Source organism: Rousettus aegyptiacus, unplaced genomic scaffold, assembly GCF_014176215.1.
Source record: "Rousettus aegyptiacus isolate mRouAeg1 unplaced genomic scaffold, mRouAeg1.p scaffold_m13_p_3, whole genome shotgun sequence".
In the NCBI taxonomy this organism is placed as follows: Eukaryota; Metazoa; Chordata; class Mammalia; order Chiroptera; family Pteropodidae; genus Rousettus; species Rousettus aegyptiacus.
The window spans coordinates 46,343,924-46,359,017 of NW_023416306.1; the positions used below are offsets into that span (position 1 = coordinate 46,343,924).

The 15,094-nt window shown below is 37.6% G+C and overlaps 1 protein-coding gene across 2 annotated transcripts in view; it reads left to right on the top strand.

The window, feature by feature from the left end:
• KANK1 (KN motif and ankyrin repeat domains 1) overlaps nucleotides 1-15,094 on the top strand; it is a 176,713-nt gene that overhangs the window by 56,250 nt on the left and 105,369 nt on the right. For both annotated transcript variants that reach the window (XM_016135562.2, XM_016135561.2), the window contains one exon: nucleotides 5,403-5,528. The gene's annotated coding sequence lies outside the window, so the exon portion shown is untranslated. The remainder of the gene's footprint in view (nucleotides 1-5,402; nucleotides 5,529-15,094) is intronic.

A 15,094-nucleotide genomic window follows, 5' to 3' on the forward strand; every position in this document is an offset into this window, starting at 1 on the left:
CTGATGGAAGCCAATGAAGTTGAACTAATATTGTCCGAAAACTATATAGGTTACTAGATATTAACCCTTCCTTCATTGGTTCATTTGCTTACTTGGTTGTTAATTTGAATTGGGAATGAATCTTAGTCCATGAACTCAGGGGTGCAAGAAATAGTGCATTTTTCTAAATCAATCTAGTTTTGACTCTAAGCTTCTACCCTGCTGCAGTAGCAGTAAAGTTAACCTCAGTTAATCTTGGGTCTCTTTCTTGTACCGTCCTCCCAGGGTTGTGCCAAGGTTCTAGGTTCTTACTACATGTCATGAGGTCAGGAAGGTCCCCTGGGTCATCTGTTCACAGTGGTCCCTACTGCTTCTGGGCTCCATTTGACACAGCTAGAAAACCAATCTCAACATCTGGCCGTTTTCATGGGGCTCCTGCACGTCCGAGGGTCTAGGGGATTTTGCCCTCTTCTCAAACCCTGTTCTCCTTAAGGAAGCCTGACCACAGCCTCCCAGAAGCAGGGAAGACAGAGTTCTCTACCCACAGGAATGAGGGAAGTTCAGAGAGAAAAACATTGACAAAACTGTCTACCCAAGTGGCTGCTGCAGCCAGGCACTGTGGTAGGCTCTGCCTTCTCTGGTGTCATCAAGCAGCAGTGGCGTGGTCAGATCCCCACTTCAAGGTATCACCTGCTCTTCCTTGTGGCTGCTGATTTGTGGGTGGCTGTACTTACCCCAGACTGACAAGGGGAATGGAAGTATTTGTTGTTGTTGTTTGGCTGTTTCTAAAGCCAGTTTATTTCAGAAGAGTGGCCTTTAAATTCCAAAGCATTTTCTATAAATCTTCAGTGAATTCATAAAATTATGGAAAGAGGTTTCCTTTTCACTTTTTTGGTGATAGGTAGTTTAGTTCTTTTAATATTCCTGCGAAGAAACTCATCTTCCTGGCTCTGTTACACTGAGCACTTTTGCCTTCAGACTTCTCAGTGACTAGACTAATTGTGAGTGCAATCGAGTTAAATGATCAGCTACCTTCCTTTGCCATTATTTCAGATGATGCCGCCTTGCCCACGGCATAGCTAATGCATTAAAAAATTAAAACAGTTTGGGGGGGGGATATATTTAGCATTAAATCAAGGGGAGCCCCATAGGAGGTGATAAAGTTTGCACACAACATTTATTTTTAAAATGCTGTCTTGGAATTTCAGTACAAGCTGTACATAAAATATTTATCCAGAGCAGTGCTGCTTCACCCTTACAAAAGCATAGATTCAGGTGTCTAGTGTTACCACAGATGTCACTAACATGTAAGCAGCCGAAGAACCTTTAAGGGTATTTGGAGTGTTAGAAAGTCAAGTATCTGTCATGGGATTAAGTTTTTAGTGGCCTCGGCTCCTAAACAGAAATATTTATCTTGTTACCAAAATGGCACTTCATAGTAAAGACACGTCACAGAGGGAGCAGAAGAGAGTTTACTAATGGGGAATTTAAAAGAATGAATGGTGCAGACGCTGGTAACCCGGTTTTCTGTTGGCAGAGCGATCAGCGTAGTCGCTGGGGTGACTGTGCAGAAAGAAATGTTACTAAAGACACAGCTGGGAATAATTCTGTAACCAAGTTTTTTTTAGGATCAATACAAAGCTTATTTGTAAAATGAAAATCTAACTTTAATTTTACTAATTGTGAATGCCTATTACGTTTTATCTGTAAAAGAGGAATGATAACACTTGCCTAAATGGGCTCTTTGTAAGCATTGAAAGAATAAGGCACCCTAGTAAGTACTTAGTAACAGTAATTTTTGTTTTAACAATGATTACAGCTGCTTATGACTTTACCTTCGTTTTCTTTAATCCTCAGAATAGACCGGTAAAGTAGTTGTATTTCCACTTTAGAGAGACAGCTGTTTGCAACACCTAGGACAAAGTTCATATGTAGTATCCTCATATAAAAGTACCTCTGTATCCTCACGACAAGGGTCCCCTCTGACTCTGCTAGGCTTGAGTGGGTTTCGTTCCTTATAGCCAAATTTTTAATTAATCTACCATCTTCTCTCCATTATTAGGGTACCAAGTTAATGATATCCCTGGTGGACAAAGAAGCACTACAAACGAATAACATGAACATTCTAGCAGAAAAATAAAGGACACACATAAGATGTGCAAAAAAGTAAAAAAAAGGTTCAGTCTCAGAGATGTGCTAGTGGAAATGAACTTTTTAAATCTATAAAATAGGGTAATTTATAAAATAATACTACACAGCTTTAGCAGGAATGTGGAGTCGTGTACCTACCCCTCACATACCACTCGTGCACCCCTGGAGCGTGGAGTGGGTCCAGCATTCTGTAGGGCAAGTTACCAACAGTGTCGTGTCCATCTATTTTCCATACATTTGACCCATGTCTTTATCACTAGCAAATACTTAATGGTCTGTTTGAGGATAGTCATCTCACTCTTATCTACCTAATCAAAAGTTGTAGGTGACTTAAGGGCTTCAAAGGGATTTATTAAAAGGGATTTTTTTACAGTCATTAAAAATAAAGGTATAGAGGACTATGAAGTGACACAGTACTTCTGTCAGAGTTAATGGGACAAGCAGGTTATACCTAATGCCGTGCAATTAACTTTTAATAAAATTATATAAGCTTACATATTTGCGTGTTGTGTTTATAAGTGTGTCAGGCATACATATGAAAGTGGAAGGAGATCTTTAAAATGCTGATACCATTTTAATTTTTTCTTAATCGTATTTGGTTTTTCTAAACTTTCAGTTAAAAACAAGCGCTACTTTGAAGGAAAGAAAATGTTTCCAGTTATCTTTTTGACAATTCAGTATAAATGATGTAGATTATCCAAAGGTAATAATATGGTGTTTGACCTAAATCCGGACTTGTGCTCCGTTGCTCTGATACACTTTAGTGTCTGTTTTCTTTTTCTCTGTTATGGAAATAACTATCCTTTACCTAAAGCAGGAAAACATTTAAATGTTCGGACTTGATAGCATATAGCTGTTAAATAATTGTTTAAGGTTTCTCGGAAAACTGAAACCAGGCACACAAGGGTGCTGGTGGGGAGAGGCTGGAAAGATTTTCAGTCAGTTATTTTTGGTTGAGCCTCTGTCTCTGCATATGGAGAGGTGAGAAGCCAAGGAATTAGAGTGAGGTGAGGTGTTTTTATTGGGCTGTTAAGTCAAGTAAGTGTCAAGGTAGAAAATGACCGGCACAAACCTTTTCGACGTGCTAAGGACAGTTCTTGAGAGGAGTCTCTGCTTGTCTCAGTTTGCCCTCCCAGTTTCTCCTCAGTCCTCTGCAATCTTCATCCATTATCATCCCTGTTGAAAATTGCCCTCAGAGGTCACCAGTGATCTCTTTACTAGTATTTAATCCAGTGACGTCTGTTTAGTCCCTGTCCACAGCATCTGGCTTCGCTCACTTTTCTTTGGGCTGATGTACTTCTCTGCTGTCGTGGTTATTCTCCGTAACCACCCTCTGTGTCTCCTTCATCTATTCTTCCTTCGTCTCCCTTCTTCCTTCACTGTGTCTTCTATTTATTCTCCTTAGAATTCTCGTTTAGTCTTGGGGCTTCAACCATCTATTTCTGACATGACCATCTCGCAAACAGTCTTTCCCCACTGTGAGTCATTCCTGTTGTTGCTAGGAGTTTGGTCAAAACTGTTTTTTTGAAATAGAACATATTTACTTTGACACTAAATCTGCAGACATTAGACATATTTAGAGCTCATCTCCTGGCTCCATGAAGAGACTCCAGATTGTCTATGAATGGTCTGCTCTTGATGGCGGAATAGACTCCTGTGTGAGCTTCTCCACACAAAAGAAAATGGTGAAGTTAATAAAAGAATCTTACCTCAAGGCACATATTTATAAATTTCAAAAGAAAACAAACAACATTTGCAAAGCCAAAAAATACTGGGTTCATAAAAACGCTAATGTGGTCCATGCTGAAGTGAAAAATTAATGTACAATAGTCAAATAGCCTCTTTCCAGCTGGACAACTAAGCTCAGTAAACACAAAACAATGGGAAATTCCATTAAGACACCTTGTCTGGAAGGTGGTCTTTGCCAGGGCCATGGACTTGAGCTGGGCCTTGACAGAGGGGAAAAGAAAAACTGTATCTTGCCTGAGCGATGATGTGTCGATTCAAAAGCAGGTGTTTGTGTTCTTTGGAACATAATCAGACTTATCTGATTAGGGCAGAAGGTATTTGTTGGAAATTGGAGGAAGATTTGATAAAGTGGGTCTAGATTATGGAAGAACCTGAAAGTCCGTAGAGGGGTTTATGTTTGCTAGAAGAGAAATTTATTACTACCATGGATAAGGATATAAGAGAATGCTAGATTTGGAAATTAGAAGAACAGAGAACTTCAGAGTAGAAGATATCCTGTAAGGTGGGGTGAGAGTGACTATTTGTTGAGTACCTGCTATATGTCAGGCACAAGATCTCATAGTTCTTGTTCTCAACCTTAAGGGTAGATGATTATATTCCTATTTTATGCATAATACATGGAGCTTTGAGGAAATATAATTTGTCTAAGTTCTACAGAGTTCCTGGACTAAGATTCAAGTCCAGGGGCATCAGACTTAAAAACACAACAAGGTTAGAGAACATTGAAACCAGTTCTTCATTTTACAGTCAAGAAAATTGAGACCCAGGAAATAGGGGACCTGTTCAGGGTTATACATGTAATAGGATGAAAGTGGTTCCTCTGCAAGAGAAAGTGGATAGGTAGTGATCTGCAGAGAGAAGCCAGGTTAGAGTCTGCTGTTGTAAACAGGTGGGGGTGCCAAGGAATTTGGTAATACCAGTCAACTGGAGTGGAAAAGATGAGGTAGAGAACAGTAGAGCATTCAAGGGAAAGTGGTGATGGACTAAATGATCTTGGAACGAAGGATGATAGAGAAGGATGACTTAAAAATAATCGCACTATTTTAATCTCAAGAAACTTCTATTTACAGAGAAAATCCTCAGTGGGGCTAATTTTAAATAGAAAGGCCATTTGTTTCTTATGGAGTGGTCTGACTGAAATGACATATCAAAATATAATGATAGATGGTATTTATGAGCTGACTGATGTACATATTGACCAATACATGAAAAATAGTAATGGAAATGAAGGTGAAAGGCTGCGAGGAACCAGCCCTTTTCTTAGACGTGATGGTGAGATACCCCAACAGCAAGTGACTGGCTTTTACGTAAAGCAAAAGAGAGTCAAATCCATGATATTCGAGGTTCTCTTTTTTGGGGCCCTGCCCCCCCACCCCAGCAGAAAAATGACGTAACTCTACTTGATTCCTAAAATGCATAGCTGCTTCTTATAATTGATTTCCCTCTCTTGTAGGTCTCAAGCCTAGAAAAGGAGTATTACTCCATCACGTTTCCCTCAATGAGACTTTTTTTTTTTCTTTCAGAATGATTGTCACTGTACTGGACGGACTGCTGAACTATTGGCTTGCTTCCATCTTTTGACCGCACTAGGAAATTGTCCATGGAGTTGAAATATTTATTGCAGTAATTTCTGGCCTTACATAATTGAGGTAAGGTATACTTTTTCCATATTACCAATCATGACATTGTCATCTTTGTCTCCTTTCACTTTGCTTTTTAGAGACACTAATCCATTCTTTTCCCCTACCTTTTATGCTTCAGTAATCCTTCAGAGTGCTCCTAATCTGCAAATGTATAAGGATGCAGAAAAGACATTTATAGGATGAAATATGAGCATGCTGCTTGACTCAGAAGAATAAAGAGGAAAATGTATTACTCTTCAGATTAAATAAATAAAGTACTCCCATTTCCATAAGCACAATATGCATAGAGTGGATTATACTAAGAAAATCAATTGATTGAGAGAAATGTTATTAAGGCTACCTGAAAAAAATAATGGAGATACTTAAATTTTAATATATTGCTGGCTTTATCCAAGTAAAGAAAATTTAGAAAACACAGAGAATTTAAAAGAAGAAAAATCTGTTATTCTACTTCCAGAGATAATCAGTGTTAAAATTTTGCCGTATTATTTATAATATTTGTGTTACAAATACTTGTAGTGATATGTGTGTTGTGTGTGTTAATTTGCTAGATTTTTGCAAATAAGTAACATCACATGCTTGCTTTGGGCCAGGATCTGTACCAAACATTTTACATAAGTTAATTTATTAAGTCTCTCAACCCTGTGAGGTTGGTGCTTTTCTTAACTCCATTTAAAAATAAGAAAATTGAGGTTCAGAGACTTGTAAACCCACTCAGAACTTGAAGTAGCCAGATACCAAAGCCTATACCAATAGGATTTTTTACACACATCTTTTCCTTAACAAAATACTTGTTCCTTTTTTGCTATAGCATCATTTTATGAGAGCTTGTTTGGAGGTTCTAGCAAGCAGGGGAGCACAGCTACCTTGACCGACAAACGATCCTCTTCTCTATCAGGGAAGGTCGTCCTCTTCAGCCGAGCGCGCAGCTTCGGGAGGGCCACACATGGAGCGGTGAGAGAGGAAGGGGACACCCGCTTAGCCAGCCAGATCAGCTGAATCAGCCCTGGCGATCAATGGAGTGACGAGATGTCGCAGACAGATCGCCTCACGTCCTGTAGCATTATGTAAAATGACTGAAGAGTGTTCACTTATATGAGTATGCAGTGGTTTCCCTATCCCATCTCCTTTTCTTGGACATTTGTTTTTCTGTATTCACTTTTAGAAACAACATTGCAATGGTTGTCTTTTGTGCACATCCATTATTTCCCCAGGACAAACTACTGCAAGCGGCATTGTTGAGTTAATTGGGGAATGTGGGAATTTATCATTCGAGTCTTGATACATTCTGCTAATTGCCTTTTCAAAAGGTTGTAGTAGTTTATATTCTCATAGAAGTATATCTAAGTGTCTGATGACCCTAAGCCCTCAGCAACACTGGTTAGCAATTCAAATACTCTTGTTTGCCTTTCGTTAAGATTCCAGGTATCCTTGCTGAGGTCCATATTCTTGCCTCTAATAATTCAGAGTGTGGCCTTCTGATTGGTTTCTCTCTCTTTGCTCTAATCCTCAGTTTGTCACTAAAGGAATTGCAGGACAACAGGTAAAAACATGGATTCTAGAGCTAGAGGCCTGGGTTCAAATCAGTTTCCCCATCAATAAAATGGTAATAATAAAAACTTCTCCTGTAGTGGTGCTAGATGACAGTTGATGTATAGTACTTTAGAACAGTTCATGATTCTTAGTACATGCTCATTAATTGGTAGCTACTATGATTATCTTCCAGAAGTCCTTGCTCATATAATTAAAAAGCCAAAAGGTATAATTGTTTTGAATGCAATATGATTATTACCAAATTTGTAATCCGCAGTAGAAACTGAAGTGCTGACATTATAGTATCCTTAGTGTTAACACAGTGACCAACCTGAAGGTCACCAGTAACCATCCTTTCTCAGTTGATTCTGTAAAGGGTAATAAGGAAACAGTAATAACAGGAATAACTAGAATGTTAAAGTGCCTTATACGCTCCCAGAGCACTTTCACAGACATCTCACTGGATCCTCACAACATAGCTGTGAGGGAGGTGGAGCAGCTATTGTTAACCTCCTTTTATAGAGGAGGAAATTGACTCAGAGGAGTTAAGTGACCCACTCACTAAAGGTCATGGAAATGGTCAGTGGCAGAGCAGAGTGTGGACTCCAGGCTGTTTGTAAATCCATACTTGATGCTTCATGGCAGTGATGGACTGAGGAGGTGCAGGTCCAGATACTTAGGTCTAGAGGTCAAATCTTTTCCCCTTGGCTTCCACGTAGACTAACTAGGAAGCAGGAATGCCTTGCCGTTAATCCTCCTACATCTGTTCTTTACATAGTAGCGTGATCTCTCTCAAGTGTCATCACATTTTGCCACATCCCCGCCTGAGCCAGCATGGCATTCTCCGTACTATGGCCTACAAGGGCAGGCATGATTGGGCTTTGCCTGCTTTCCAGCCACACCTCTGTCACTCACTCTAGAACACTATGTTCCAGCCCCACTGGCCTCCTTTTCATTCAAGGAACATGCCATCCTCTTTCCTGCCCCCAGGTGCCATTCCTTTGCTTGGAACATGTGTGTACGTGTGCACGCACATGTGCTTACATACCTTCCTTCTGTCTGACTCCTTATGCAGAGAGACAGTTTCCGGAGAGAGCTCTGTGGAGCAGGCTGCTTGGGTTCACTTGGCTTCCCCATTCACTAGCTCTGTGTCCTTGGGCAAGTTACTCACCTCTTCCTCACCTGTAACATCATAATAGTACCCATCTAAGAATTGTTAAGAGGATTAAGTGGATTGGTTCATGCAAAGCTCTTAGAAAACCACCCTTTTCTCAGAAGTGCCCAGTCAGAGGTTAGCAGTTATCATGGTCATCATCTTTCAGGCTTAAGCTTAAGTTTTACCTCAGAGTGCTGTCCTGTCCAACACCAGTCATTCCTCTCAATATTTCCTGTCTCATAATCCTGTTTTTTACCCCTCTGAGCACGTATCAAGATGCAATTATTTTTGACTTTATTTTTTCTATATTCCATTCTGGCCTGTGGCTCCATAGTGTTAGGAGCTGTGCCTGTGTTGTTCACAGCCAGTTCTCTGCTGCTTAGCATATAATGTTTGGAGAATGAATTAATTTATATCAGTATTTCCAACCACAAGATTACATAGAAGTTCTACCTACATTTTTTTTTTTTGCTGTAGTGTGATGGTTTCATTTTGCATTATAAAATAATTCATCTGTATGAAACAATTCTAAGTGTGATTTGAGATAGGAATGAAAATTAATTTTTTCCCCAAATGAGTAGGCAACTTTAATTTTTATGATTCTTTTAAAGAGAGCTTCTACCAGAAGGGAGGGGGAAAATAAAAAAATAAAATGTTTTAAAAAATTATGAATACATAGTACGAAAAAAAAATAAACAGCATTAAAAAATAAAAATAAATTTAAAAAATAAATTAAAAAAAAATAAAAAGAGCTTCAACCCCAAATTATTGTCCTTAGGAACTCTGATGTTTTTTGTTTCTTTCATTTATTTGTCTCTCCTTTTGCAAAAAGTGAATATAGAAACCGTTCATTGACTTGAGTCAAATTCCTCATGAGCATGGTGGCCTAGTAGCTAGCTGGAAAGATGCTCGTGGCATCACTTACCATGGCCTCCTATCCAAGAGGAGGAAAGACATATTGTAACCAACTTACAGACTTATTCCGTTTACTCAGTATCTAATGCTGGTAAACCTGCTAGATATCTTAGATAATCTTCTTTTGGATATGCCGTCTGCCATTTAAAAGAAAACTATTGAAACCTGAAAACTTCAACATTCCAATGATTAAATTACATTTCCTTAACTGCCTCTTATTTAGATGAGGGACGAAAATGCTTTGGCAGACCATGTATTCTAATCTTTGGTTTGGAAAGATTGGTCACTGTTCTTTTCCATATTTTAACTTTTAAAATTAAAATCAATGACAACAGTAATACCCATTGTCATATATTCAAGCCATAAAAGATGTATATGGAAAAAAAATTGACCATTGCAGCCCATCTTCTGGCCTACCCCTTAGTATAACCACAGCTGAGTTTATTGTATATTCTTCTAGACTTTTTAATTCTTAGTAAATGTATTAGATCTTCACACACACTTGCTTGCTTTTTTGGAGCAATGTCATAAACCCACTTTCTTATACACATCAACAGGCTTTAAAAACACTTGAAGCCTTTATTTTCTGGCTGGCAGCATCTTAGAGAAGTTAGTAATTAATATTTTCCCAGGACTTTACTCTCTAAGCCCTGCTTAGTTTGTGTGAATTACTGGATGTAATCTTCCAGAGGGCAGGGGCTCGGGCACATTTAGGAATGTGGCATAATCTGATAATGATTTCCGTCTCACTACAGAGGAAGAAATGAGGGTTTAAAAGGGAAGCCAGTGGAGTGGGAAAGGAGAAAATTCTTCTAAGTTCACAAGGGTGAACATTTAGCGAAACGTTTTTCACTGGGTTAGGTAAAAAGTAGTTTACTTTTCAGGGAAAAGGGATGGCAGATGAGGTGCTGTCAGGTTATATACTTTTGCATAACTTTGTCTCACCTCATTCTCTTCTGCCTTCTTTTGTTGTCATTGGTCCATGAGAACAGAAGATAAATTGGGGATGAAGTAGGGTGGAGGGCAAAGTGACTCACCGGGCTATGCCCTTCATACTGGCGTAAGAAAGCAGGCAGTTGGCTGGCCCAGCTTCTGATCTATGGTACTGCAGTCCAGAGAACTAACTGTAAGATTTCTGTAAGTGATGGGGGCTCTGGACTTATGCACAATTGCATTTGTCAGGGTTTTTCACAGTGCCCACCTTATTATACTAGAGAGGCAAGTTTCATTGCTTAAAGGGACAATTTACGACAGTGAGCTTATCTCCTTATTTTAGCTCTTTATGTTTTTCTGCCTCTTAATAAAATGTGAAGTCACAAAGCAATTAAATAGTAATGTAGTTTTCAGGCAGGAGGTGGAGAAAGGCTAACCAGGGGAAAAGGCTAATATGATTGACAGAGGCTGGCTGGAGATTTACATTGAGAATAACTCGTTCTTCAAAACTTTCTTCATTTTCTTGCGGGAATTATGGGGTAAATCATACACCAGTAGGATGGATGATTAAAAATGCAGGAGTTATGATTTCTTTTTGACTTTGTAAATCTCTAAATCCTCCACCTTAACATAGAGTTCTCATTTCAAGAACTGAAATGATGGGAACCAACCCTGCCAAGGATTAAAGTGAAGCAGAAATACTTTAAAATCTTAAATTGTTAATAAGCTGGAGATTATTTATATTTTGGAAAAATGTCTTAAAATTCGACAAAATGAAGTAGAAAATTCATGATTTTTTTCCCCTTTAAATGCAAATTTACAAGTGTAGATATTTTTTAATAGTCAAATATATTAAGTGGGTTTTCAATTGTTATCTTCCAGAATTTTTAAAATAGAATTAGTAATTTTTAATGATAACACTTAAAATGAGGAAAATTTTGAAAAATTGAACCAAAAAATCTAGAGACTTAGGATTCCCTGTCCCTCTTCCTCTAAGCTTCTTAAATGTATAAAATTCTTTGGATTCAGCCACTTCGTAATGACATGATGACGTATTTATTCCAATCAAGAGAATTAAGAAAGGTATACGTTTTGCATGTCATCTTTTCTTATGACAGAAACAATTTGATTATAAGAAGTGTTAAAAAGCTGCCTCTTGACTTGAAATCCTTTTATTTCCTAATAATCACATTGAAATGCAATTGTTGACACCACTGAGAGAAGGATTAACTAAGAGTCAATTTATGTGACCCAGAAAAATAAGTGGCTAAGAGGACAGCACTTTTTCTGGTGTGAATTTCTCTTGCCTGCAAGGCGCTCTAAAGGGAAGAAGTCATGCCTTTGCAGGAGCACCCCTACCCCGACTCCCGCCTTCACCACAAAAAGAATGAAAACCAAAGCGTAAAGTGCAGAGCAATTCTACTGCTGTGCAGGGTGTGTCTCCAGATAGGTTACTCACGAGATTTGTGCTGAGCAAATAGGAGAAATGTCTATTTCTAGAGCTTGGTAAAATGGTAGTGAAGAGCTTTTATACCCTATCAGTAGACCTTTTCCAAGTCCTTTATCCAGGGTGTTCTACAGAGAGGCATCTAGATGTAGAAGATGGACATCTGCACTGGTACCACTGTCTCTCACTATTCCATCCTAAAGTAACTCGATGGGGGATTGGAGGCTTGGTCTTACTTACAGTATGTTATTTCTTTTTAATTGTATTTATCTTTAATGAGATGAGGTTCACATAACATAAAAATGAACAATTTGGTGGCATTTAGTATATTCAGTGTTGCACAGCTGCCATCTCTTACCTGGTGCCAAAACATTTTCATTTCTCCAAAAGAAAACCCCAAACCCATTAAGCAGTAACTCCTATTCCTTCCTCCCACAGCCCCTGACAATCATTAATCATCTTTTTGTCTCTATGAATTTACTGATTCTGGATATCTCATGTAAATGTGTGAGCTACCCATATAAATCTCATATTTCATATAAATTGTACAGTACCTGACCTTTTGTGTCTGGGTTCTTTCATTTAGAGTATTTTTGAGATTCATCCATGTTTTTGCAAATAGCAGCTATTTCGTGATTGAATAACGTTCTGTTATGTGAATATGCTGTAATTTGTTTATCCATTCATCCATTAATGGACATTTGAGTGGTTTCCACCTCTTGATTGTTATGAATAACACTGCCATGAACATGGATGTATATGTATTAGCTTCCCCTTTTTCAATTGTTTTGAATATACCTAGAGGTGAAATTGCTGGGTCATGTGACAATTCTGTTTAACTTTTTTTGAGAAACTGCTAAATGATTTTTCATAGCAACGGAACCATTTACATTTCCACCAGCAATGCATAAGGGTTCTAATTTCTCCACATTCTTGGCAGCACTTGTTATTTTTCCTTTTTTTCTCCCTAATTATAGCCATTCTTTGAGTATGAAGTAGTTGTTTCATTATGGTTTTGAGTTGCATTTCCCTAATGACTAATGATGTTTGTCACTTTTTCATGTACTTATTGGCCATTTCTATATGTTCTTTGGAGAAATAGCTGTTCAAATCCTTTGCTCATTTTTTAATTGGGTCTTTGTCTTTTTGTTATATATTTGTCAGAATTCTTCAAAGTCAGGGAGTTGTACCCCTATGTTTCTTCTAAGAATTTTATGCTTTTATTGCATATATTTAGTTTATTCATCTATTTTGAGTTAATTTTTAATATCATGCGAAGTAGAGGTCTAACTTCATTCTTTTGTACATGGATATTCAGTTGTCCCGGAACCACTTATTGAAGAGACTGTCTTTCCCATTGAATGGTTTTATACCCTTTGTAAACATCAGTTGGTCACACACACACACACACACACACACACACACACACACGGATTTATTTCTGGACTCTTAGTTCTCCATTGGTCTACATGTCTGTCCTTATGCCAGTGCTCTACTGTTTCGATTGCTGTGGCTTTCTGATAAGTTTTGAAATTAGCAAATATGAGTTCTCCAACCTTGTTCTTTTTAAATATTATTTTGGCTATTCAAAGCCTATTGTAGTTTCATATGAACTCATGAATCAATTTTCCATTTTGGTAAAAAAAAGACTGTTGGAATTTTAATTGAGGATTGCATTGAATTTGTGGATGATTTGGGGTAGTGTTGCCTTCTTAACAATATTAAGACTTCCAATCTATGAACAGAAATGTTTTTCCATTTATTTAGTAGGTCTTCTTTAATTTCTTTCCTCAGTGTTTCGTAGCTTTTAGTGTACAAGTCTTTTGCTTCTTTCGTTATATTTACTCTTAGGTATCTAATTCTTTGGATACAATCTCAAATGGAATTGTTTTCTTGATTTCCTTTTCAGATTGTTCATCCTGGTGTGTAGAAACACAGCTGCCTATTCATTTTTAGTTTTTTTTTTTTTAATTTAAAATTTAAGAAAGTAATCTCTACTAGTTATTTTTAAAAGCTGATAAGGACCCTGCTATCCCTAAAATATTCCCTAGAGCAGATCTTGTTAAGTTTCTATATATTTAATATGCATATATGTACAAGAAAACACCTTCCTTTGGATAGAATCACAATATACTTTGTCTGCATTTTAACTTACTTATTTTTTACTTTATTATAGATGATGAATATCTATTTCAGTACATCAAGAATTACTTTATTTCTTCTAAATGCTGCAGGATACCTTGTTGTACAGATGTACTATACTTTAAGTTTTCTTTTAATGAGCATTTAGTGTGTTTTCAGCTTTTTTCTATTATAAACAATATAATAATGAACAATTTGTCCCTATATCAGTGGCTACTTTTGTATTTCTTTAAGATAATTTCCTATAAGAATTACTGAGGCAAAAAATATGCACATATTATCTTTTGATAGACAGCAAGAGATCTCGTTTTATTTTGTTTTTGTAACTGCTTGTTCTTTACAGTCATCTGTAGATGCTGCCCACACTTACCTGAGTATGTCATAGTGAGTAACTAAATGCTGGGGAAAAAATATTTATTCTCATACAGTGTGGTAACACATATAATAATCTAAATAGAATGTAAATAATAAAATCCTTTTGAGTGTCTTTATGAGTTGTGTAAACAAGGTATTTTTAAATGCATTATTAGTCCAACTTAATATTGTTAGGTGAGGAAACTAGTAGCATGTATTCATCTCTTGGGCTTTTTACTCTCTTTCCCTCTGTGCAGCCCACCCCAGTACTAACCCGTCTTTCATCATCCCCCAACACATTGCTGGCAGTCATTCTTAAATAGCTTTGAATTTTCTGCCAAAAGATCTTTTGCTTGTTGGCAGGGTCTGTGAATACCCAGTGTTCTTTTCTTTGGCACCATCCAAGACCAGTTTGGGAATTTACTAACGTGTTCTAAAGTTAATGACTTTATTTCGTTCAAGACTAACTGAAAAGTTTAGCTGAACTGCAGAAGGCAGACAATATTCGAAGTTTTGAGTCAGTCACTGTGATGTTTTGTGTGTCCAAATCTTATATCTCACATCTCTCTATGCTTTTCCATGGCTAACAAAGCAAAGCAGAGGAGGATGGTTTTGTAAAATGCCCAAAGAAAGCCAGATGGAAGTGAGGAAGATGGTTAACCACAGTTGCTTTCCTCTGCCCTCAGTTTGTTTTATCTTTAAATAATTTTAAACTTAGAGAAATGTTGCACAGGTAGTACAAAGTCATGTGTACCCTTCAGCCAGCTCCCTCCAGTGTTAGCTTCTTGTACAATCACAGTATAATTACCAGAATCAAGAGATTTAAATTGGTATGATACTTTTAGCTAAAATAAACTACAGACCTTATTATTATTCCATCTGGTTTTCCACTAATGTCCTTTCTGTTCCAGGATCCGATCTGTGATCCACATTGTATTTAGTTCTGTCTCCTTAACTTCTACAATTCCTTAGTCTTTCCTTGTCTTTCGTGACCTTGATACTTTTGAACAATACTGGTCAGTTATTTTGTTGCATGATTCTGTCTTTGGAGTTTTCTGAGGTTTTCTAATGTTTCCTTTGAGGTTCTGCATT